Raw genomic sequence first — 21,502 nt, 5'->3', positions numbered from 1 at the left:
ACCAATGTCTTTAAAACTGGGGTTGGGGAGGAGGGGTTAACTAGATGCCGATACCGATAACTTTAAAAATCCTGAATATCGGCCGATAATATCAGTAAAACCTATAATCGGTCGATCCCTAATCGAAACATGTGTGAGGTCAAGGCAGTTTCATGGTATGTCACACCTTCACATGACCCTACAGCTAATAGAAGACGTCATCAGTGATGCCACATAGACCATCATAGGCCTCAATGGTCAGGTGATATACATACCGCCATCAGAGCGCCAACCAATATTGTCCCTGCAGTGATGTAAACAGACTGAAGGAGACCACAGGTGTCTCAGTGCTGGAGCAGTGGAGGATTCTACAGGTCCTAGGTTATCCGGGCAATTGTAAAACGCTGCGGAATATGTTGGCGATACATAAATAAAGATTATTATTGTTATCTAGACAGACATTGGGTAGGCAGATTTGTTTTTTGGCAGCTCCTTACGACCACACATATGTTGCAGTTTAAAAGATTTATTTTTGAGAAGCAGCATGATGAAATACAGCGGTCCTTGAAGGTTTTCTCCGGCATGTACTATAGAGGTCTAACTCCCAACACACCTGAACAATTTTTCATTGGATGCCAATATGAAAGTATTCAGAGCCAGGTGCTGGTTGGAAAAAACGAGATTTTGTGAAACTCACCTGTAAAATCTGTTTCTCGCTTAATTCATTGGTGGACACAGACCATGGGTATAGCTGCTTGCTGCCACTAGGAGGTGACACTAGGCTAAAAACTGTTAGCTCCTCCCCCGCCAGCTATACCCCCTCCGGCCAGGAGAGAGCCTTCAGTTTGTGCAAAAGCAGTAGGAGAAGCAGACGAATATAACCACATCAACTAACTCCACGGTCAACTGACCCAAACGGGGGTGGGTGCTGTGTCCCCCAATGAATCAAGCGAGAAACAGATTTTACAGGTGAGTTTCACAAAATCTAGTTTTCTCGCTTTTATCATTGGGGGACACAGACCATGGGACGTCCTAAAGCAGTCCTTGGGGAGGGAACACAAAACAGAGTGAAGAAGATAGAGACCCTCATGACAGTCATCACACCGCGGCCTGCAAAACCAGGTGGCCCAGAGCGGCGTCCGCAGAAGCGAGAGTGTGAACCCTGTAAAACTTTGTAAAAGTGTGGAGGGAAGACCAGGTCGTGGCTTTACACAACTGAGCCGCCGACGCCCGGTGGAAGTGAGCCCAGGAGGACCCAAGGGCCCTGGTAGAATGGGCCGTGATTCCCGGAGGAGACGTCCTGTCCCAAACGCGGTAACATTCCAAAATAGTGGAGTGAATCCACCGGGAGATCGTCACCTTGGAAGCTGCCAACCCCTTCCTAGAACCCTCCAGAAGGACAAACAAGGCGTCCGTGCTCCGAAAGGGGTCCACGGCCGAAATGTAAATCCACAGAGCCCGCACCACATCCAAGCAGTGCAACAACACCTCCCGCGGATGGGAGGGCCCAGGACAAAGGGACGGAAGGACAATGTCCTCATTGAGGTGAAAAGCCGACACTACCTTAGGTAAAAAGGAAGGGACCGGACGGAGGACCACCTTGTCCTGATGAAAGATCAGGAATGGTTCACGGCAGGACAGAGCTGCCAATTCTAAAACCCTCCGAATGGATGTGATGGCCACCAGGAAGGCCACTTTCCAGGACAGCAGGCGGAGGGAAGCCTCCCGCAAGGGTTTGAAAGGGGAAGCCTGCAGAACTTCCAATACCAAGTTGAGATCCCACGGATGAAGCGGAGGACGGTACGGCGGAACGGAGTGCGCAACGCCCTGAAGGAAGGTCCAAACAGGACCCAGTCCCGCCAAGGATCGCTGAAAGAAAATGGAAAGGGCCGACACCTGGTCCGGACTGAAGGAAGGCTAAAACGACCGGCAGGGAGAAGGATCTGGGAGATAGGTCCCGCTCCTCACAGAAACGAAGGAAGGACTTCCAGGTCCTATAATATATCCTGAAAGAAGTAGGTTTCCTCGCCCGAATGAGCGTCCGAACCACTGCATCGGAAAAACCCAGCCGTTTCAAAAGGAAGGTTTCAAGAGCCACGCCGACAAACGAAGAGTATCTAAACTCGGGTGGAAGGCGGGCCCTTGCGACAGAAAATCGGGTCTGAGAGGGAGCGGGTACGGAACATCCCCTAACAGGAGGACAAGATCCGAGTACCAAGCCCGGCGCGGCCAGTCCGGAGTGATCAGCAGGGTCTGAACGCCCTCCCACTTGATCCTGCGGAGAATCCGAGGCAGGAGGGACAGTGGCGGAAAGAAATAGAGGAACGTGAACCCGTCCCACAGCGCCACGAGCGCGTCCACTCTACAAGCTGCGGGATCCCTTGCGCAGGCGAAGTAGCACGGAAGCTTGTGATTGAGGCCGGAGGCCATCAGATCCACGTCCGGCCGCCCCCAGCGATGACAGAGAGCGTTGAACACTTCCGGATGGAGAGACCATTCCCCAGGGTCTATCGTCGTCCGGCTCAGGAAATCTGCCGTCCAATTGACAACGCCGGGGATGTGGACCGCCGACAGGGCAGGAACATAGGCCTCCGCCCACCTGAGAATCCTCGCCGTCTCCAACATGACGGTCGAGCTGCGAGTCCCCCCCCTGATGGTTGACATACGCCACCGCTGTGGCATTATCCGACTGGACTCAGACATGAAGGCCCCGCAGGAGGGGAGACCAATGGCGCAGTGAGAGGAAAATTGCCCGAAGCTCCAAGATATTGATGGACAGTCTGGACTCCGACGGAGACCATATGCCCTGGGCAGTCCGAGTGTCGAAGACTCCTCCCCACCCCTGAAAAATGGCATCAGTCGTAACGACCATCCATCTGATCGGAAGGAAAGACTTCCCCATCTCCAGGTGAGTTGGGGAGAGCCACCAATGGAGGTCCGAACGAACCTGTTGAGGAAGGGAAAACCGACGATTCAAGGACTCCTGGGAGTTGTCCCAGGTCGAGAGGATCGCCCGCTGAAGGGACCGGGTGTGAAATTGAGCGAATGGTACCGCCTTGAACGAGGCCACCATAAGGCCCAACACCCGCATACACGTCCGGATGGAAACTGTGCGCTGCCGAAGCAAACAGAGCACCGCGCTGCAAAGGTCCTTCACCTTGTCCACTGGAAAACGCACGCGAGCTGTCCCGGAGTCCAGCAACATACCGAGGAACCGAGTGGATGGGACCAGGGAGGATTTTCGAAGGTTCACTAGCCATCCAAAGTGGGCGAGGGTGTCCAAGATGATCTGCAGACTCTCCTCGCACTGCCGGAACGACGACGCTTTCATGAGAATGTCGTCCAGGTACGGAATCAAGGTGATGGCCCTGGAGCGAAGAAGGCCCGTAAGCGGAGCGAGCACCTTGGTGAACACCCTCGGCGCAGTCGCCAGACCGAATGGCAGGGCGACGAACTGGTAGTGGTCCGAGTGGACCGCGAAGCGCAAAAACTGCTGGTGGGCGATCGCGATGGGGACGTGCAGGTAAGTGTCCTGGATATCTACGGAAGTTAACCATTCCCCTTGCACCAAGGAAGCTATCACAGAGCGAAGAGACTCCATGCGAAAACGGCGCACTCAAAGGTAACGGTTTAACCTCTTGAGGTCCAACAGCGGGCGGACCGCTCCCTCCTTCTTGGGCACCATGAAGAGGTTGGAGTAAAAACCGGAAAACTGCTCCTTCGCCGGAACGGGGGAGATCACTCCCCTGACCAGCAGATCTTGAACCGCTTGAAAGAAGGCCTCCGCACGAGACGGCTCCCTGGGGGGACGGGACAGAAAAAAAACGGTTTGGATGCATGGATTTGAGCTCCAACTTGTAACCCGAAGTGACCACCTCGAGCGCCCAGGCATCTGAGATGTGGGCCTGCCAAACCTCCTGAAAATGAAGGAGCTGACCCCCCACCCAGGAAGGTGGGGGCGCACCTTCATGCAGGGGATTGCTTGTCAGTGGAAGACCGCTGAGGCTGCGCTCGGGAACGCCAGGCGGGCTGTGGCTTGAACGAAGGCTTCCGCTGTTGTTCCTGGGAGGCCTGCCTCACGGTCGAGGGAGTCCTGGGTGGATGCCCGTAAGCGGTGAAAGGACTGGCGAGGTGCGGAAGGACATGGTCGGAAAGAACGCTTGGGTTTGGGCTGCGGAAGATAGGTGCTTTTGTGGCCTCAGAAATGATCTCGTCAAGTTTGGGCCCAAAAAGACGCGACCCAGCGAAAGGAAGGGAGAGAAGGGAAAGCTTGGAGGAAGAATCGGCCTGCCAGGCCTTCAACCAGAGTTCCCGCCGAATGGAGATGGCAAAGGCAGAGGACCGCGCGACCAAGGAGCACGCGTCCAGAGCCGCCTCGCAAAGGTACTTCCCCGCCTGGGATATCTGGGCCGCCAGAGCCTGGAGTCTGTGCGGAAAATGTTCGAGTCTAAATCCTGATGCAAGCGCAGGGCCCATTCAGAAACCGCCTTAGCCACCCACGCAGAAGCGAAAATGAGACGGAGTGCCGAACCGGTGGCAGAAAAAAACGACTTCGCCAGCGATTCGACCCGACGGTCCACAGGGTCCTGCAGAGAGGAACCGTCCGCGACCGGAATAGCGGTATTTTTAGCCAGGTGAGCTACCAGAGGGTCCACCTTTGGAGGGGAAGACCACTTACTCACCCAATCCGGGAGTAACGGATAAAGAAGATCCAGCCGCTTGGGATCAGGAAACGTGAACCTGGCTCTTCCCACGCTTTAGCGGTGAGAACGGAAAAGTCGTCATGTACCGGGAACGACTTGGAAGTCTGCTTGTTACGCAGGAAAGAAACTCCCTGGTGACTGGAAGAGGGGCCCTCCTCTTGAAGTTGAAAAGTGTCCAGGATTGCTGAGACTAGACTGTCTACTAAAGCAGCCATCTGGGACGAGCGGTCCGGATCCAGATCCGTGTTCGACTCGGCGAGTTCTCCTCCGGACGAAGGGTCCCCAACCAACGAGGACGCCCTGGACAGCGAACCCGGGGGAGTAGGAGAAGGCGATGCTGGGATCCAAGAGGCGTTCCTGGGATGCTTGCTGGGATGTCTGCTCCTGGATGATGCGCCCTGGGAGATAGCAGGTTGCGCAGGTGACGACGTCTCCACCAAGCGACCCATTAAGGAAAGGGTGGATTGGGAGATCTTAGATAGGTCAGTCACCGCCCAGGACAGGGATTTGGCCCATTCCGGTTCCATATTTGCAGCAGAAGGGTGCACGTCAGTGAACTGCGACTGAGGCGGCACGCTCTGGGTGGTCTGGCATGAGGCACAGAGGGGGTTCGCCTGGCCCTTAGGAAACTTCACGTTGCATGAGGTGCAGGCATAATGGGTAGCCCTGCCAAGGACTTGGAGCGCGGGATCCACTGGGTCCGACATGACCTGAGCCAGGGGCCAGAGGAGGGTACAGAGGATGGGAGCAGCGCTGGTCCTACCAGAGTGGAGCAATACCCTTGCTTAATGTGTCCCCAGGAGACAGGACGGCAGTCTGCGGCGAGCAGAGGATGTTCCTCTCAGGAGCTACATCCGGCTGGAGCAGGCAGGAAGGAAAGCGTGGTGGGAAAATTAGGCTCCGCCCCCCTCCAGCTGCCCGGCGGAATAATAAAGAAGATGGCGCGAAGCTCCGCCATCCCCTGCTACTGCGCTGGCGGGATCCGGAAGTGAAGGGGTGCCGGCCGGCATGATCAAGCGCCGTGCCCGCGTTCCTGTGAATGGGAGATGTCTCCCGGTCAGAACAAGAGAAGGGGGGGAAAGACGGCGGCAGTGCAGCGCCGCCGCCGACAAGACGCTGGGTGGAGAGAGGAAGCTGCCGCAGAGTCTTTTGTCAGCCGTCCTGCAGAGGATCCTCAGGTACCCGAGCTGTCCCAGATCACAAACAGAGAGTCCAGCCCCGATAGACAGAAAATACAGACAGGCATACTTACCTGCTTTCATCTGTGTTCTTCGCCCATCTGATATGTACCAGCGGTGCCACCTCTTCAGTCCCTGGCACAAGTGACAGGGACTGGGTTGGAGGGCGGAAATAGGTGGTCCCATGGCTGGGGGGAGCAGGAAGGTCAAGCCCTCCTGGTCCGCTTTGTCTTCTTGTGGGGGGCAGAGCGGTGGAATAAGAGTCACTGGCAGGGATGAGCGAACCCGAACTGTATAGTTCGGGTTCGTACCGAATTTTGGGGTGTTCGTGACACGGACCCGAACATTTACGTAAAAGTCCGGGTTCGGTGCTTTGCAAAGCAGCCAATCAACAAGCGTCATACTACTTGCCCAAAGAGACCATCACAGCCATGCCTACTATTGGCATGGCTGTGATTGGCCAGTGCAGCATGTGACCCAGCCTCTATTTAAGCTGGAGTCACGTAGCGCCGCACGTCACTCTGCTCTGATCAGTGTAGGGATAGGATGCAGCTGCTGCTGTTAGGGCCAGATTAGGCAGGGATTTACTCATCAAAAACAATTACTGAAGTGATCGATGTACAGCTGTGTATCATTCAACTTCTGCTAGTTAATTGCTCATTGTTTTTAGGCTGCCCAGAGCGTTTTTCTGTCACTTTTTTCTGGGGTGATCGGCGGTCATTTTGTGTCTTGTGGTGCACCAGCACAAGCTGCCACCAAGTCCATTTAACCATCAATAGTGTGTTTTTTTTTTTGCTATATCCTACATCAGGGGTTTGGCTGTGCTTGCTATTTTATTGAGGGGTGAAATACAATTGCCAAAATAGCAGTACCCTGAATCTGGTGTTTCAGCTGTGGCTAGCCAATTGTAATACTGTCTGCTGTCTGGCAAAGGATATATTTTTTTCTGGGTTGAAATACAATTCGCAAATTAGCAATTCCCTAAATCAGTGGTTTCTGCTGTAGCAGGCCAAGTTTAAATCTATCCATAAAAGGGTATATTACATTGAAGGTGCTGATAGGGTCATCCTCAATAACTTCACACGCTACCGTACATTTCCAAGTCTAATTCTGTCCGTAAAAGGGATACCTGTCATCCAGGGCCTAAATACTAGGCTATTCAGCTAAATCTGTGGTTACTGCTGTGGCTGGTCAAGTTATTTAGTGTCCGTCAAAGCACAGTTTTTGTTCTGGGTTGAAATTTAATTCCCAAATTAACAATTCCCTAAATCAGTGGTTTCTGCTGTAGCAGGCCAAGTTTAAATCTATCCATAAAAGGGTATATTACAATGAAGGTGCTGATAGGGGGATCCTCAATAACTTTCACACGCTACCGTGCATTTCCAAGTCTAATTCTGTCCGTAAAAGGGATACCTGTAATCCAGCGCCTAAATACTAGGCCTACAATTTATATTCAGCTAAATCTGTTGTTACTGCTGTGCCTGTATTAGTGTAATATGGTACTTAAATAGATAGCCAGAAAGTGTTAGGTGCCTGTAAAAAAAAGGCCTGAATTTGAATTTAATACATTGGGCCAAATAATTTTTTTCTTATTGTGGTGAACGGTAACAATGAGGAAAACATCTAGTAAGGGACGCGGACATGGTCGTGGTGGACCCTCTGGTGCTGGGAGAGGACGTGGCCGTTCTGCCACAGCCACACATCCTAGTGAACCAACTACCTCAGGTCCCAGTAGCCGCCAGAATTTACAGCGATATTTGGTGGGGCCCAATGCCGTTCTAAGGATGGTAAGGCCTGAGCAGGTACAGGCATTAGTCAACTGGGTGGCCGACAGTGGATACAGCACGTTCACATTATCTCCCACTCATTCTTCTGCAGAAAGCGCACAGATGGCGCCTGAAAACCAAGCCCATCAGTCTGTCACATCCCCCCCATGCATATCAGGGAAACTGTCTGAGCCTCAAGTTATGCAGCAGTCTCTTATGCTGTTTGAAGACTCTGCTGGCAGGGTTTCCCAAGGGCATCCACCTAGCCCTTTCCCAGGGGTGGAAGACATAGAATGCACTGACGCACAATAACTTATGTTTCCTGATGATGAGGACATGGGAATACCACCTCAGCACGTCTCTGATGATGACGAAACACAGGTGCCAACTGCTGCGTCTTTCTGCAGTGTGCAGACTGAACAGGAGGACAGGGAGGAAGACTGGGTGAAAGACGATGCAGGGGACGATGAGGTCATATACCCCACATGGAATGAAGGTCGTGCCACTGACTTTCAGAGTTCAGAGGAAAAGTCAGTGGTGAGACCGAGCCAACAGCGTAGCAAAAGAGGGAGCAGGGGGCAAAAGCAGAACACCCGCCGCCAAGAGAGTTCGCCTGCTACTGGCCACCATCACCTGGGACCAAGCACCCCAAAGGCAGCTTCAAGGAGTTCCCTGGCGTGGCAGTTCTTCAAACAATGTGCTGACGACAAGACCCGAGTGGTTTGCACGCTGTGCCATCAGAGCCTGAAGCGAGGCATTAATGTTCTGAACCTTAGCACAACCTGCATGACTAGGCACCTGCATGCAAAGCATGAACTGCAGTGGAGTAAACACCTTAAAAACAAGGAAGTCACTCAGGCTCCCTCTGCTACCTCTTCTGCTGCTGCCGCCTCGGCCTCTTCCTCCGCCTCGGGAGGAACGTTGGCACCTGCCGCCCAGCAAACAGAGGATGTACCACCAACACCACCACCTCCGTCACCAAGCATCTCCACCATGTCACACGGCAGCGTTCAGCTCTCATTCTCACAAACATTTGAGAGAAAGCGTAAATTCCCACCTAGCCACCCTCGATCTCTGGCCCTGAATGCCAGCATTTCTAAACTACTGGGCCATGAAATGCTGTCATTCAGGCTGGTGGACACAGACAGCTTCAAACAGCTCATGTCGCTTGCTGTCCCACAGTATGTTGTTCCCAGCCGCCACTACTTCTCCAAGAGAGCCGTGCCTTCCCTGCACAACCAAGCATCCGATAAAATCAAGTGTGCACTGCGCAACGCCATCTGTGGCAAGGTCCACCTAACCACAGATACGTGGACCAGTAAGCACGGCGAGGGACGCTATATCTCCCTAACTGCACACTGGGTAAATGTAGTGGCGGCTGGGCCCCAGTCGGAGAGCTCTCTCCTCTGTCTGGGTGCCGGGGCCTAAATATCTCACAGAGGCCTGTTCCAGTGGTGGGTGACATGAAGCCTGATTCTCTGTTATGGGACCTCTCTGCAATATTTTTTTTTTTTATTCATTTCAATATCCACATTTGTTTGCAGGGGATTTACCTACATTTTGCTGCCTTTTGCAGCCCTCTAGCCCTTTTTCTGGGCTATTTTACAGCCTTTTTAGTGCCAAAAAGTTCGGGGCGAAGTTCGGGTCGAGTTCGGATCCCGAATATTTTCGGGAAGTTCGGCCGAACTTCTCGAACCCGAACATCCAGGTGTTCGCTCAACTCTAGTCACCGGTCAGCCCCCCTCCCTCCCCGGGGATGCAGAGCTCTTAATAGCCCTGGACCCCCAACCTAAAAGAGAAGAAGAAAAAATAAATAAAGGGGGTCTGCCTCCTACGACACTAAGCTAAAAACTGAAGGCTCTCTCCTGGCCGGAGGGGGTATAGCTGGCGGGGGAGGAGCTAACAGTTTTTAGCCTAGTGTCGCCTCCTAGTGGCAGCAAGCAGCTATACCCATGGTCTGTGTCCCTCAATGATATAAGCGAGAAATGTAGAATTTTTTCATGGGACAACACCTGCAAAATGTACCTGAGTTATCATAGAAAAGTTTGTATAATCGCTGTGCTTCTTTGTAAAATCATAACTGTGAAGGAACAGGTCTTTTTGGGGCTTTCCTAATGTCTTTTTCAGACATATTCCCTGTTTCAGCTGCACACCTAGATGCAATTCACTCAGAAGCAGGGGGCATATCACTTCTGTAAAACCTGCCACCACTGTATTGCTGTGATGTCCATTTCCTTACTTCACACTATGTTTGTTTTCAGCTCTGGAGCTTACAGAAAAGATGATGATGAGGAGGAAATCACAATTACAGAAAGGTAGGGGTCTCCTACAATCTTCAGAAGCAGTATAGAAGCAGGTTCTCAGGATCAGGATCTCAGCTAGCTCTGACACCCACCCATTTCCTGTTCGCCATCTTGTGAGTCTATGTTACTGGGGATGGATCTTGTCTGACAACAGGCAGCGGACGGAAACTTAAGTGGAAGTGAGAACCCAGTGTGCGAGATGTTACAGCTTTTTTTCAGGTGGATGAAGGAAGATTTTTTTTTAAATGAAATGATCTATAAATTTGTTATTTACACCATTGTGTGAAAGTACAGCGAGTATTTAGGACTACCCTCCACCACCACTGAGTTGCACTACGCACTGTATAAGGAACCGCTCTGCACCTTCCTGGGTTATGGCGGTCACTAACTTTCTGTGATCTCAGCGTCCTTCAGCTACAAGCCTATAATGTGCACCTCGCACGGCAAACAGCGTCAAATACAGTTCTAGTCTGAACTGCAACTAGGGGCATGAGAAAATCGACCCTCAGATCGTAGATCCGAAGTCGATTCGTTTAAAAACGTAGTTTTAAATGCTGTTTCTGTACAGCGTTAAAATGTATTGGCTCCGCATAGGCAAAATTCTTATCGGCCGAAGTCGCATGAAACTTCGGTGAATTACTTCGGTATTCCTATCTGCATCTTTAAAAACATATTAAAATAGGAATCCGAAGTCGGGTTTGGTACTGGTTGGTACCTCGGTATCGAAACAGACTTCTGATTCATATTTGAAAATGTTTTTAAAGACACAGTAATTCACCAAAGTCTTGTGCGACTTCGGCCGATACGACTTTTTCCTACATGAAGCCAATACATTTTAATGTTTAAAGTTTTTGAACGAACGTCTCGTTGGAACAGAAACTGCAGAACAATAAAATCCCACCACTTTATCCGCACTCCAATAAAAAAACGTGTTATGTCCGTATAAACCCACGTATCTAAAGAAATGTATCTATAACATGATGGGCAGTGCACCTACCGTTACATGGTGCACCCTGCTGGATACTGCCGCCTGCTCCCGCTCAGTATAATGGGGTCCAGCAGAGATCCGGCCTCTACACAACTAATACCGATGCACGCAGAATATTCTGTCCGGCCGATTCCTGGCATTCTCTGGTGTGAACGTGGCCTTACCCGATGCCCTGCCCCTGCAGTCTGCAGTACCTCCGCCGCACTGCGCAGCCGATGGAAAAAAGACTCCGCAGACAGAGGTGGAATATGAACTCTTTAAGCCTCCATAATGTACAGATTCGTCATGGCTGCAAACTGTCACCTTGTCTATGTACATGGTGACAGTGCTGAGATCCTGGCTGTTACACACAGCCAGCGATGTCAGCTAACCGACCCGGGACCAATGAGATCTTCTGGATATGTCTTCTATATAACGCCCCCTCCTCCAGTCCACGTCTCTGAGATCTCCTGGATATGTCTTCTATATAACACCCCCTGCTCCAGTCCACGTCTCGGAGATCTCCTGGATATGTCTTCTATATAACACCCCCTGCTCCAGCCCACGTCTCGGAGATCTCCTGGATATGTCTTCTATATAACACCCCCTGCTCCAGTCCACGTCTCGGAGATCTCCTGGATATGTCTTCTATATAACGCCCCCTCCTCCAGTCCACATCTCTGAGATCTCCAGGATATGTCTTCTATATAATGCCCCCTGCTCCAGTCCACGTCTCTGAGATCTCCTGGATATGTCTTCTATATAACTCCTCCTGCTCCAGTCCACGTCTCTGAGATCTCCTGGATATGTCTTCTATATAACACCCCCTGCTCCAGTCTACATCTCTGAGATCTCCTGGATATGTCTTCTATATAACACCCCCTGCTCCAGTCCACGTCTCGGAGATCTCCTGGATATGTCTTCTATATAACGCCCCCTGCTCCAGTCCACGTCTCTGAGATCTCCTGGATATGTCTTCTATATAACGCCCCCTGCTCCAGTCCACGTCTCTGAGATCCCCTGGATATGTCTTCTATATAACGCCCCCTGCTCCAGTCCACGTCTCTGAGATCTCCTGGATATGTCTTCTATATAACGCCCCCTGCTCCAGTCCACGTCTCTGAGATCTCCTGGATATGTCTTCTATATAACGCCCCCTGCTCCAGTCCACGTCTCTGAGATCTCTTGGATATGTCTTCTATATAACGTCCCCTCCTCCAGTCCATGTCTGAGATCTCCTGAATATGTCTTCTATATAACGCCCCCTCCTCCAGTCCACGTCTCTGAGATCTCCTGGATATGTCTTCTATATAACGCCCCCTGGTCCAGTCCACGTCTCTGAGATCTCCTGGATATGTCTTCTATATAACGCCCCCTGCTCCAGTCCACGTCTCTGAGATCTCCTGGATATGTCTTCTATATAACGCCCCCTGCTCCAGTCCACGTCTCTGAGATCTCCTGGATATGTCTTCTATATAACGCCCCCTGCTCCAGTCCACGTCTCTGAGATCTCCTGGATATGTCTTCTATATAACGTCCCCTCCTCCAGTCCATGTCTGAGATCTCCTGAATATGTCTTCTATATAACGCCCCCTCCTCCAGTCCACGTCTCTGAGATCTCCTGGATATGTCTTCTATATAACGCCCCCTGGTCCAGTCCACGTCTCTGAGATCTCCTGGATATGTCTTCTATATAACGCCCCCTGCTCCAGTCCACGTCTCTGAGATCTCCTGGATATGTCTTCTATATAACGCCCCCTGCTCCAGTCCACGTCTCTGAGATCTCCTGGATATGTCTTCTATATAACGCCCCCTGCTCCAGTCCACGTCTCTGAGATCTCCTGGATATGTCTTCTATATAACGTCCCCTCCTCCAGTCCATGTCTAAGATCTCCTGAATATGTCTTCTATATAACGCCCCCTCCTCCAGTCCACGTCTCTGAGATCTCCTGGATATGTCTTCTATATAACGCCCCCTGGTCCAGTCCACGTCTCTGAGATCTCCTGGATATGTCTTCTATATAACGCCCCCTGCTCCAGTCCACGTCTCTGAGATCTCCTGGATATGTCTTCTATATAACGCCCCCTGCTCCAGTCCACGTCTCTGAGATCTCCTGGATATGTCTTCTATATAACGCCCCCTGCTCCAGTCCACGTCTCTGAGATCTCCTAAATATGTCTTCTATATAACGCCCCCTGCTCCAGTCTACATCTCTGAGATCTCCTGGATATGTCTTCTATATAACGTCCCCTCCTCCAGTCCATGTCTAAGATCTCCTGAATATGTCTTCTATATAACGCCCCCTCCTCCAGTCCACGTCTCTGAGATCTCCTGGATATGTCTTCTATATAACGCCCCCTGCTCCAGTCCACGTCTGAGATCTCCTGGATATGTCTTCTATATAACGCCCCCTCCTCCAGTCCACGTCTCTGAGATCTCCTGGATATGTCTTCTATAGAAGTCTGTGTGTTTATTTTCTCATTTATGTTCTTGGAAACTTGTTGATTACCAGCAGACAGATCTATGGATTTTTCTGGCTGTGGAGTCTTAACTAGAGATGAGCGAAGTTCATATTTTGAAATTCGTTCACACTTTGTTTACTGGTAAAAGGTGAATTGCATTATGGATTCAGTTACCACGGACCATAACGCAATTCTATAACGGAATACATAACGGAATGTCTATAGAGGCGTTCCATTATTCATTCCATCATAATAGAAGTCTATGGGCTGCAAAAAGGCATTCCGTTATGTATTCCGTCATAGAATTGCAGTATGGTCCGTGGTAACGGAATCCATAACGCAATTCACCTATTTCCAGTAAACAAAGTGTTAACAAATTTCAAAATACCAAATTTGCTCATCTCTAGTCATGACATGTGTGGATGTGATGAGTGTTCCACTTACCTGGGGGCAGGCGTGTCCTCCTCTGACAACCCCTCACTATGGAGCCTCCTGGGCTGTCATTTCTACCACCATGTACAGGAGTCAGACTCCAGGCTATGCTGCAGGAGAAAGTAATGGACCTGTGATGATGTCATGACCATGTGACCTTGTGTGGGAGGAGTCAGGCTGTGCTGCAGGAGAAGGTACAGGACCTGTGTGATGTCATAAGCATGTGATCGGGTGTGGGAGGTCTCAGGCTCCAGGCTGTGCAGCAGGAGAAGGTACAAGACCTGTTATGATATCATGACCATGTGATCAGGTGTGGGCGGAGTCAGGCTATGCTGCAGGTGAAGGTACAGGACCTGTGATGATGTCATAACCATGTGATCATGTGTGGGAGGAGTCATGGAGATCACATGACCAGGATTATCCGCTCCCTGTACACAGGTCTCTGCTGTGCTGTGTGGAATCCCAGTCTGTATGTAGCAGAGCTGTAAGCCTGTAATGTTTGTATACATGAGCTGTATGTGTGTAATGTCTGTGTAGTTGAGCTGTATATGTGATATATATGTAATATGCCTCTGAAGACTTGTATCAGTGTGTGTAGCAGAGCTGTGTATGTGTAATGTTCAGTTACTACAGCGGAGTCTCTGTCATGTCCATGTAGCAGAGCCGGCGATGTAATCTGCTGGTATCGGGGCTCTGTGTGTGCTCAGGAGATGTTTAGGGGTAACTCTGTCCCTTTTATCCATATCAGTTATTAGAAATGATGTCAGCGATATCAGACATCCCAACCTGCAAAAACTCATTTCAGGGAGGTTTTATATATTTTTTTTCTTTCACAAACTTTTTATTACATTTTCCAGACATCTGCAGTATCTGCACACTTTGCTCTATGGTGTGGAGGACTGGGCTCATTACCCTGCCCCAAATTATCATATTTATGTTTATGATTAAAGGGATTCTGTCACCACCTATAAGTCCTGTGAGCTAAACATCTGCTCATGTCCAGGGCAGCATTCTGATTTCTAAGGTGGTCTTATAAAAGCTATTTGTGGCTTTATTCTGCGGAAAACAGGTTTTACTAACCTGTCAATCATTGAATTAAGGAGCCCAAGCAGGGGAGGTCTGTGGATGCATGGTGCCCGGCCGCACGCATCGCCGTTCGTGCCCAGCGCCGCCTTCTACTCCTCAGTGCCGCCTCTCCCTCCCCCCCCTCCTCCTGCTTTGAGATCCCGCGCGTGCGCACAGGCTCAGCCTGATGCGCCGTTGCAGACTGCTGGCATCGGCTTCTTCTTGCACTGTGCGCACGCGCCGAGAAGGGGACACTGCTACAGGTTGGCGGAAAGGTTTACTGCGAGTAAACTAGAGATGGGAAGTTCGGATCTTTCACATGAATCAAATCTTTGGTTCATTCGCTGAGCTGACAAGAAGCAAGTGAACCGAAGCTTAGGTTGCACAATGCGCATGCGCGGATGCTTCCATTCACTTGTTGACTCGCTGAGTCGGCTCTTGTTCTGAGTCAGGAAGTTTATTCTTTAAAACCCTGTGTGTAATTATCTACCCCACTGTAGGGAAAAAACAAGCATCCAGGGGGGGTGAATTTAACACTGGGGTAAATAATGTAATTAAAATGGAGGGTTAAATGTGTAAATGTATTTAAAAAAAATACATCTCTCTCAATAGCTCTATAGCTACTGAATGAGACAGAGGAAGGGATGCCTTTAACATATATATCTCCTTGAGAAGCCAATTTGACTCTAAAGGGTTAATTCAACACTCTGTGTCCTGTCACTTCTCTTATCTCTCTGCTCTGCTATCAGTAAACCTTTCTGGGATATAGTGTCTCACATGCGGGTGTCAGGGAGCCGCTATCTAATGGCGGGAGACTCCCCGAACCTCCGGGAGACTTGAGATCCCTGCGATATCTTATGTCGGGGCAGATGTAGGATTTCCGCTGTGGGGGAAAAGGAGGAATAAACTTCTCTTCTGTTATTTCTAGTTTTATCAAAGGATTTTCTTTGTATTTGATTTGAGCTTCTCTGCTGCTCCATTCCAATGGGGGAACATGGGCAAAAAAAACACAGAAGAAGAAGGGGCTTGTTGTGAACGAGCCTAAAAAACGTCTCCCTTCTAATTGGGAGCAGCAGCAGCAGCAGCAGCGGTGTGGATGTGGGAAGGGGACGGTGCTGATAAAGTGGCAGCAGCAGGAGCGGTACAGCATGGACATACAGGGCTGTCTATGGGTAGTAGTGGTGATAGTGGTGGCAGATGCTTTTTGTTAATGATGGTGGTAGTAGTAGCGATGGGGATAGTAATGATAGTGGTGGCTGATGCTTTGTGTTAATGATGATGGTGGTAGTAGTAGCGATGGGGATAGTAATGATAGTGGTGGCAGATGTTTTGTGTTAATGGTAGGGGTAGTAGTAGTGGTGGGGGTAGTAGTGATAGCGCCGGCAGATGCTTTTTGTTAATGGTGGTGGTAGTAGTAGTAGTGCTGGGGGTAGTAGTGATATTAATGACAGATGCTTTGTGTTAATGGTGGTGGTAGTAGTAGTGCTGGGGGTGGTAGCAGATGCTATGTGATAATGGTGGTGGTAGTAGTAGTGCTGGGGGTAGTAGTGATAGTGGTGGCTGATGCTTTGTGATAATGGTGGTGGTAGTAGTATTGCTGGGGGTAGTAGTGGTAATAGTGGCGGCAGATTCTTTGTGATAATGGTGGTGGTAGTAGTAGTGCTGGGGGTAGTAGTGGTAATAGTGGTAGCAGATGCTTTGTGTTAATGATGGTGGTGGTAGTAGTAGTGCTGGGGGTAGTAGTGATAGTGGTGGCTGATGCTTTGTGTTAATGGTGGTGGTGGTAGTAGTAGTAGTGCTGGGGGTAGTAGTGATAGTGGTGGCAGATGCTTTGTGTTAATGGTGGTGGTAGTAGTAGTGCTGGGGGTAGTAGTGATAGTGGTGGCTGATGCTTTGTGTTAATGGTGGTGGTGGTAGTAGTGCTGGGGGTAGTAGTGATAGTGGTGGCAGATGCTTTGTGTTAATGGTGGTGGTAGTAGTAGTGCTGGGGGTAGTAGTGATAGTGGTGGCTGATGCTTTGTGTTAATGGTGGTGGTGGTAGTAGTGCTGGGGGTAGTAGTGATAGTGGTGGCTGATGCTTGGTGATAATGGTGGTAGTAGTAGTGCTGGGGGTAGTAGTGATAGTGGTGGCTGATGCTTTGTGTTAATGGTGGTGGTGGTAGTAGTGCTGGGGGTAGTAGTGATAGTGGTGGCAGATGCTTTGTGATAATGGTGGTAGTAGTAGTGCTGGGGGTAGTAGTGATAGTGGTGGCTGATGCTTTGTGATAATGGTGGTAGTAGTAGTGCTGGGGGTAGTAGTGATAGTGGTGGCTGATGCTTTGTGATAATGGTGGTGGTAGTAGTAGTAATGCTGGGGGTAGTAGTGATAGTGGTGGCTGATGCTTTGTGTTAATGGTGGTGGTAGTAGTAGTGCTGGGGGTAGTAGAGATAGTGGTGGCTGATGCTTGGTGTTAATGGTGGTGACAGTAGGAGAGTAACAGTGAGGAGCAGCAGCTGAGGCAGATGAAGCAGCAGCCATACGGTACATGTTGGCAGAAAGGCCGCAGCATAATGGAGGCAGCAGCAGCCTTACGGAAGATGATGGTCAGCAGGTCACAGCAGTTGCATAACTGAGGCAGCAGCAGGAGCAGCCGTACAGAATGTGATGGTGGGAAAGTGGCATTAGTGACATGACAGAAAGTGAAGACAGACAGACAGCAGTGGCATTATGCGGGTGGCAGCAGCAGTCATCCAGTACATGAGACCCCCATAACAGTGGAGCACCACCAGCAAGGCCCGATCTATTTATCAGAATCAGCCAGAAGAATGTGAAAATCCTCCTGAATCCAGGCTTGGCTCATTTTGACAAAAGTGATGTTATGTACACCGGCGGAGGACAACTTGGTCCATTTGGGGGTGTCTTCATGTCACCCCGCAGTGCTGAAAACCCTCCCTGAGATAACACTTTGGGCTGGACAAGAAAGAAGATAGAGCGCATGCTGTGCCAGTCCGGGCCACTGTTCCAGTCTGCCTGCCCAGAAGAAATCTATGGGTCAGGGAACTGGGCATAAGACAGAGGCTGGCCATAGTTTAGGTAGGTGTGAACCTGGGCATTGAGGCGGGTGCTGTCAGCTTGCTGACTGGCCTCAGCTTGGTGTGGCATATGGAAAAACTGCTCCATAATGTTCAGAAGACTGAAATAGCTACTGCGGCTTCTGCTTCTTATGGTGGCGGGAGGCGGGTGACTCTGCAGGTGGGGAGGGGACCCCCTTTCAGACATGCTGGTGGCAGGCGTCTGATCGCATAAGTTGTGTACACAGTGTTTCCTAATACCGTATATACTCGAGTATAAGACGAGTTTTTTGGCACATATTTTTGTGCTCGAGTCTAGGTCTGTATTATGGCAACTTACATTGCCATAATACAGACCATGACATGTTGGGGGCCGGAGAAGCTGTTACTTACCTTTACAGCTGAGGAGCGATTTGGCCGACCCGAAAATGCCGCGATTATATATGAAGGGGCCCCGCTCACATAACTGGCTTTGTGTGTAAAGTATTTTACTAGTGTGTGAAACAATCTCTCTCCTATTGATAACATGGCCGCCTCTGTACTCACTGTCACTATGAATGCACTGCAGCGAGCGGGAGCGTGACTGACGTCACTTAGTAACGCTCCTGCTTCCTGAAGTGGGAGGAGCGTTACTAAGTGACGTCAGTCACGCGCCGGCCGGGCCGCTCGCTGCAGTGCATTCATAGTGACAGTGAGTACAGAGGCTGGCCATGCTATCAATAGGAGAGAGATTGTTTCACACACTAGTAAAATACTTTACACACAAAGCCAGTTATGTGCACAGTTTAGGACACATGAGGGGACACATGGGGCCATGAGGGGGACCAGCATAAGATGCTATATGTACCCTAGTCTTATACTCGAGTCAATAATTTTTCCCATTTTTTGGGGGTAAAATTAGGGGCCTCGGCTTATATTCGGGTCGGCTTATACTCGAGTATATACTGTAATATTGTAATTTGACCTAACTTTCTGCAAGAGGAAACATTCCCCCATTTTGCCTTGGTAGCTAGGCTCTGAAAGGATGGCCATCCAGTAATCAGACTGCTCAATGTCAACGATGACATGATCTGGCCAGCGTGCTCAATGAGTCAGTTTTTCCAATTCTGACCCCCCCCCCCATGTGACGATTGGGTGGTGTAGCAGGTGTCACCTTCAGCATCATCATCCTCTTTTTTCTCCAACTCTGTATCCTCTTCCTCCTCCTCCCTCATGGGAGTTTCTCATTGTGGGTCCCCAACCCCAATAGCTGTAGGGCCACCTTTTGCATGAGCATCAGCATCTCTTCAAAAATACATATGAGGGGGGTGAGGGACATCTGGAGCATGATCAGCATGACCTGCCAGTGCCCAACCTGGAAAATACACATGTTCCTTGCGGAGGCGGTCTGGTGCATCACATAATCGTTCACGGTTCTGCTTCTTGTATAGACGCTTGAACATGTGCAATGTTGAATTCCAGTGAGGTGGAACGTTGCAGATGAAGCGATGTAGCTGCATACAATTCTGATGCTACAAGTCCAGGAGAGCGTTCTTCACCACGTGAGAATGGCTGAAAAGAGGGACACTCTCCAGGACATTGCCAGCATCTTGTACGAGCCAGTGCATTTATTTAAAAGGCCATGCAGAGAGCAGGTGTTATTTCCTCCAGGTTCAGGGCAGCAAGGATGCTGTGCCCATTGTCACTGACTACCTTGCCCAGTTCGAGTCGGCGGGGTGACAGCTAATGGGATGTTTGCTGCTTGATGTACTTGAGCAACTGCTCGCCAGTGTAGCTTCTCTCTCCCAAGCCGATCAGCTCCAACATGGCATGGCAACTCCAGACCGGACACGTGATTGGAAGGATAAGTAGTGTTCTTAACGCAATGCCCTGCTGCTGTTGGAGACGGGACCATGTCCATGAAGGAGGAGGTGGCAGATAACTGCCTGCTGTGGGAGCCAGCCCCATGATATAGTGGCCATGTTGCTGGGGTGCTGCCTCTCCACTGCCACAAAACGCATAGACCCAGTGGGCTGTGAAAGAAATGTTCTATCCCTGCCCATAGCTGCTCCAGGTGTCCACTTTGGATTGCAGCTTGGGGCACAGAAACAATCCCAAGGAGTGGCCGACATTCTCCGCCATGTGAGTACTGCAGTGACTGCAACTTGGCCATGTTGGGGTTCACCTTGTAGACAAGCTAATTGCTGGTGGAGAAAAGTTTTTCATGTCCAAAAGTTCCATAATAGATATCTCACGATGAATCCGAGGAGAAGTGTTAGCAGGATAACAAGAAGGTAATGGTGATAAGGATGACAAAGATTCCACATTGCTTGGGGATGCAGGATGGTTACCACAAAGAGGACAGACATGTTCTGCTTGGGAATTCTGGCCAGTTGTATTTTCCCAAAGGATCTGGTGCTGAAATAGACTTCTGGTACCTATAATTGTGTTTTAAGGGCCATGGCTTATTTCAGTCATACGGACCCCCTAAAACATCTTTCAGGCATACAGCAAGGCAAGGAATCAGACAACAAGACAAGAACCAAAACAAATACTTTATTAACAGGGACAAGACAGGAAGCTTGACCAGCAGGTAAGGGTAAAGTGCAGGTAATACCACTGGACCAAGTGCATCGGTTTGACATGGAGCCAAACCCAGGGGGCGGAGATTCAGTGAGCCCGCTTCTTCACAGAGCCGCAGATGGTGGAGATGGATTAATAAAATGTCCCAGGTGGGGGATTGACTCATGGGTGCCCCTAGAGGTCAGGGTTAATAATGACACGAGCAGTATAAGTGGCGTATGTGCCGTGACAGTTAGCAACTCCGAGAGTGAGGCTACCATGTCAAGACCCAGCAAAACTAAAGTGGTTACTAGTAGCGACCAGATGACAGTTATATCTGACGAGACAAGAGTTCAGTCGGGTGACAGCCTAGTGTCTGAAGCTCATATCCAGACAGTTGTAGATGACCTGACAGGACAGTATAGCTACAAACCTGAAGATGTTTTCGCTTGCTCTGCACAGTCCCTAGATACACTAGAGATGGGGCTAGCGGTTCTCGCAGAGCAACTGCAGGAATCTCCAGAGGAGTCACAGAAAGAGATGAATGAACTGAAGGAACTAGAGTCACTAATAGAAGTGGAAATTCTCCAACTTCAAGAGGAACTTGCAGCTTCTGAGCGATCCAGACTTCATGCAGAGCAGGAAAGAGATGAGCTGGCTGATGAGGTTCTAAACAGCGCCTCAGAAAAATCTGCTCTCTTGGAGGAGAAAATACATTTGGAAGCCAGGATGGCTTAACTTGATCAAGAGTTGCATGATCGGATGGTAGACCTGGACCACCAGAAACAAATTGTGTCTAAATTGGAGAAGAAACAGAAGATGTTGGACAAGCTCCTGGCTGAAGAGAAAACCACCTCGGCCAGTTATGCCGAAGAACGTGACCAAGCGGAGACTGATGCTCGAGAGAAGGCGACCAAGGCCCTCTCCTTGGCCAGAGCTCTTGAAGAAGTACTGGAGGAGCGAGATGAATTTGAGAGGCTGAACAGGCAACTCAGAGCAGAGATGGAAGATCTCATGAGCTCAAAAGATGACGTCGGGAAGAACGTCTATGAGT

At 50.1% G+C, this 21,502-nt stretch overlaps 2 protein-coding genes across 2 annotated transcripts in view; one reads left to right on the top strand and one right to left on the bottom strand.

Moving 5' to 3' along the window:
• Window positions 1–13,886, bottom strand: part of LOC121003540 (oocyte zinc finger protein XlCOF22-like) — a 933,287-nt gene extending 919,401 nt beyond the window's left edge. The window contains exon 1 of the mRNA XM_040435442.1: window positions 13,804–13,886. The gene's annotated coding sequence lies outside the window, so the exon portion shown is untranslated. The remainder of the gene's footprint in view (window positions 1–13,803) is intronic.
• LOC121003516 (zinc finger protein 208-like) overlaps window positions 1–21,502 on the top strand; it is a 2,651,670-nt gene that overhangs the window by 1,733,937 nt on the left and 896,231 nt on the right. The window lies entirely within an intron of this gene.

This window comes from Bufo bufo, chromosome 6 (assembly GCF_905171765.1).
Source record: "Bufo bufo chromosome 6, aBufBuf1.1, whole genome shotgun sequence".
NCBI classification, from domain to species: domain Eukaryota; kingdom Metazoa; phylum Chordata; class Amphibia; order Anura; family Bufonidae; genus Bufo; species Bufo bufo.
The sequence above is the reverse complement of the archived record's forward strand: the minus strand, read 5'-3'. Positions and strand labels throughout refer to the sequence as shown.